A 5,156-nucleotide genomic window follows, 5' to 3' on the forward strand; every position below is an offset into this window, starting at 1 on the left:
CAAGATTTCTGGAGGGAGGGGATGGTCTTCCAGGCAGAAGCCGGCATACTCCGTTCAGAGGCATGGAGCCCGAGTACAGCAAGAACATTCAGCAACCAGCTAGAGCAAGGGCACTGGAGGCTGGAGTGGCCGCCTGAGTGAAGGTCTTTGGATGTCAGCCCATATCAATCAATCAGGTCCTATTGATTCTACCCCTTAATATCTCTCCTCTCCATCCTTGGCCATTGCCCTATTCAGACACTCATCATCTCTCACCTGGACATTACCTGCTTCCAAACCGTCGCCACTCTGCTGCAAGAGTTGACGTCCATCGTTCCCATTTGATGACACTACTTACCTGCTCAAAACCCCTCCCAGGCCAGAGAGCCAGTCAACGAGCCAGTGAAGGCCAGTCCAGGCTCTGGGGATACCAGCCATGGGACAGTATTGCACTGGGGAAAAGAGGGAACTTTAGCACTGGGTATCTTGCTTCCCACCCAAGTACTGGTGCTGGGGGGGATTTTCCTTCCCCTTATGAGCATGTCTGGATGCCCAGGCTCTACCCTATGACAAGGGGGTGGGGAGGTGGGTATATTTATTTAGATCAGGGAAGAATGGTTTGCCATTTGGCAATAGGAATGAGCTGCACTAAGTCACCCCCCACTCCCCACCCCCCATCTCCCACCACCCCCACCACCCATCCCCCACCCCACTCCCTACCCCCCACCCCCCCCATCCCCACCCCACCCTGCACAAGCCGTGGCCCACCTTCCAATGCCGCCGCTGCCTCTGCACTGACCTCTCTCCTCAAGCCTCCTCCAAGTAACCTCAGGCAAGACCGACCGCCCCGCCACTCTCGGGGCAAGGTCCACATACTCTTTCCTGCCCCTCATCCCCTTCCAAATTTTTATATGTGGATACATTGTCAACCATTCCTGTAAAGGGCTTTGATTTCTGACATGTCAAGCAAACAAACAAAACAAGACAGAAACTTTTAGTTCCTTCAAAATCTGGGCTCGCTGCAAATCAAACTGGTTTTTCCCAGCTATGGTCTTAAATGAGGTTTCAGGACCCTGTTTGGGGAGACAAAGGTAAATGCACATATTTTCTGTTTCATTTCAACTGGGGAGAAAAATACGAATCATCTCGAGGCAATGCCAAAAAAAAAAAAAAAAAAAAGACTCATTGGGCCAATTACTGATCTTACTGATCCCTCTGGGCTCCAGTGTCCTCATCTATAAACTGGAATCAGGTTGCTGTATGGATTAAAGATGTAAGAAAAGTACCCAATTAGCACACTAGCTAATTAATAAATAACAGCTATTGTTGTTAAGAAAAATTAATTACTGAAAAACGGAGAGGAAATCATGGAATCATATTTGAGGAGGATAGGAAAGTGCTCCTAACCTAAAAAAGAAATGAGAAAATAATCACTGTATAATGGGTGAACTCTGTCATCTGCTCCAAAAACTCCACCCCCGAGAAATGATCTCTAGTTGCTCTCAAATGCACATCCGTGTAACCCAGGGTGACTGGTTTACATCATTGACTGGACTTGTCCAAAGCAGGGGTGCAGTTCGATTGTACTGTGAGCTGGGGAAGGAAGTCTGTTCCGGAACCGGAATGGATAGGAAAGGGCACAGACTCTTAGAGCTGGACCCTTCAGCATGTCTCCTGCTGTGTTCAAAGCCGTCTGACAGGGTGGGGAGCCGCTGCAGAGCCCTGAATGAAGATGAGGCCCCCTGCCCTGGGAAAACCTTTCTTTTCAACCTAGAGTGAATCTAGAAGGATCCCCAAAGAGGCATTGAGGAGAGGGGGCTGCTCTGGCCAATCAGGTCAACCCTGGTGGATGCTGGAGTCAGCAGATGTTGCAACCAGATCAGCCTCCCTTCTGCGGTGCAGAGAACAGGGCCCCTTACCAGCCACAGGGAGCTTTGGGACCAATGTCAGTGATAGAAATGGGAGTCACAGACCCCAGCACACTAGCCTTGTGAGCCTCCTGCTGCCCACCCCACTCCACCCAGCTCTAATTCGGTGCTCATCAAGCAACTGCTTATTGGTAACTTGACCTCCCGTGTAGACTCTGCTAGAACAGAGTGCCCTGGGTGCACTGTTGATTTCTGAATCTCCAAAGCTAAGGACCAGGCTGGGGGATGCTGCCAACACTGAGACATCCCCGGCCCTGAGGAAAAGAATAACAAGTATCAATAGTACCTAGTCTTCACCGAGCGCTGACCACCTGTCAGGCATTCTTCTAAGTGCTTTGAGTTTATTCTCTCTCTGCATCTCACGACAGTCCTGTGGGGATAGGTGTCATTATTAACATCCATTATCTGGGCCAACTGAGGCCCAGAGGGATTAAGCAACTCCCCCAAGATCACACAGTACATGGCAGGGCTTGGCTGTACACACTGATGTGCTAACTACGGCAGACGTTCTTAACCTGTACCCTACCCATCCCTTCTGAGGGTGCTCCTACAAGTGCTGGACAGAACAAGAGCTGGAATTAGGTTGATAGGTATCAATTATTAGTAATAGGAATGGGGGTGGGTACCCCTTTCAGAAGGCATCATTGATTAAAGAGAGAGAGAAGCGTTGCGTCTCCATTCAACCACGGATCTGTGTCTCCCAGCCCTACTTACCCAGCCACCCATACCCACCGCCGTGCACTCTCACGAAAAGAGGAAATGGGCCCCGGGGAGAAGACAGGATTCCTGAGTGACAATAACAGGATTTTTCAGATGCCCAGCTCCCCCAGGATAAGAAGGACAGGAAAGAGCTAGGACCAATGGAACACTTTTGTTTTGTGGAAAGGCAAAGGGAAGCAGGAAGAAACTAGAACAGTTTCCATGGTGCTGGAGGGATGGGGGTAGGGGTATCAGGAATTAACCGGGAGGAGGGGGGATCTCCACTTGCCCGGAGAGCACGTATATGATGGAAACCCTGGCGCTCCCCTAACATGCTGACCTGTCCCTCTCTACATTTCTTCCCTGAATCGACCAGAATCAAGTTTGTGGTGAAACTAGGGAAGGCCCCACCAGGATCTGTAGACAAAACACTGGGTAAAGAAGCAGTAGGCCTGGGGTCCGGGCCCAGCCCTGGAGAACCCTAGTTAGGTGACCTGGAGCATCCTTTCCTTTGGGAAAGCTGTGAAGCCAGTGCTGAACATCGCTCAGCCCTGACTCTCTGTGATGCTGGGACTCTGTGCAGAGGCTGAACGTAAACAGGGATCGGTTGGGGGCAGCAGGCAACACCGGATGCAGCCCTCCCCTTCCCTACACAGAGGAGGCCAGAAAAACACCTAGATGGTAAGTCTGCCCTGGGAGTTTCTGCTTGGAAGCTGAAATGGCCTGACGGTGACTCAGAAACCACGGAAGTTCTCGAGGCTGATGGGTTCTTATAGATTGTACAGGCAGCTCTCCTGGGGGCTGCAAAACCACAGGACAGGCTGTGACCACTCTTAAGGAAAGAGCCGTATATACTGCAAAGAGCTTTCTGTCCTCTGGGTCTTAAAGCAAACTCAGACTCAACTCTCCCTCCTTTTGAGACAAAATCGCCTCTGGGGATACAGCAAGCCTCAATGTGTCTCCTTCTCCTAGAATTCTCCTCGATGAAAATATCCTTTTGGGTATTAACAATGGCAACAGTAATGACAGCCATTCTGAGTGTTGCCTGCGGGCCCAGCACTGTGCTAAGAGCTATATATATTATATATAACCATTTCATCCTTACAGCCACCCCATAATGTGGCTACTATTTTTATGCCCACTTTAAAGATGAAGAACCTGAGGCCTAGAGAGATAGAGTAACTTGGCTAAGTCACATAGCCAATAAGGGGATAGAGATAGACTTCCAACCTGGGTAGGCAGACTCCAGAGCCTGTTTCGACCTCTATGCATAATATCCCTCTTCCTGTACCAACATCATCCTTCTCCAGGAAGCCTTCCTTGATGCTCCTTTCCCCCACAGAGAAGCCCTCTCTCTGTCCTCTACATTCTCACAGGGTACATTTTCATACCATTCTTTGGACATCTTTCTTATACTACCCTGATGGTGTTTCCCCTCCAGCCTCTCCCTGGGAACTTAACTGCTGTGATTAGGTGGGGGGGGGGGGGGGGGGGGGGGGGGGTTGCGGTGGGGTAGGATGACCCACACTAAACAAACTCACAAGAGACTGATTGTTAAACCTGAAGTGCAATTTATTAATTTACACTGAGAAATGAAACCACCTAGGAGACAGGAATCCTGAGGTTGATTGGTCAGCACAATCTCTTTCAGGAAGGACAGACTTTTGGGAAAGGAAATCAATACCAGAAGGTTCTTTGTTCAGTACAAAATCAGAGTGAAGGGGACTGATGGATTGACACTTAGGTGAAGGCTGACGTACTCCTCTGAAGCCTCTTACCTGCCAAGGGACCAGAATATCCAAGGCAGGGAGCCATATGGGTGTCCTTTTCTCTGGACAGTGCTGGATTTTTTCTGGCTTCTGTGAAGATCCTACCTTTCCGGCTGCATTTATCATCATCGTGGCTGGCTCTTTTGTTCACTTGTTTGCTTAGCTTAAATTCTGCATATTTGATAGAACTGAAAGGCAATTTCCCATTGAGACCCACTGAAGAATTAGCAATACGTACCAGCCGTTCTGCCCTTCGAAGAGCCTTCACATCCATGTTATCATTTCATCTCCACACTGCCTTGCAATGGAGGGATGGCAAATGGTACAAAATCTGAAGTCAGACTGCCTGGGTTTGAATCCTGGTAAAGTGTTTCCCCATCTCTAAGTTGGAAATAATAATAACACCCACCTCATCATTTGTTGAGAGAATTCAATGAGTTGATATACATAAAGTGCTTTGAACGGTGTCTGGCATCTGGTAAGCACTCAATACTTGTTAGCAATGATTAATAATTCATTTTATAGATGAAAAAACTGAAGCCCAGAGAGATAAAAAGTCACTAATATCATACAGCCAGTAAGTGGTGGAGAAGCTCACAGAGCTTCTCTGTTTTCATAACAATTTCCCACACCCCAAACTCAGCCTCCCTCTCCTGGTGTGAACAGACCCAGTGCAGCTCCCCCATCTTTGGAGGCTGAGTCTTTCAGAGACTGGAAGGTCTCACTCCCTGCGGGGAGGGGCATTCTCCCTGGGGAAAGCTCTAGAAAGTCCTCAGAGTCC

The sequence above is a fragment of the Tursiops truncatus genome, chromosome 8 (genome assembly GCF_011762595.2).
Source record: "Tursiops truncatus isolate mTurTru1 chromosome 8, mTurTru1.mat.Y, whole genome shotgun sequence".
Classification (NCBI taxonomy): Eukaryota; Metazoa; Chordata; class Mammalia; order Artiodactyla; family Delphinidae; genus Tursiops; species Tursiops truncatus.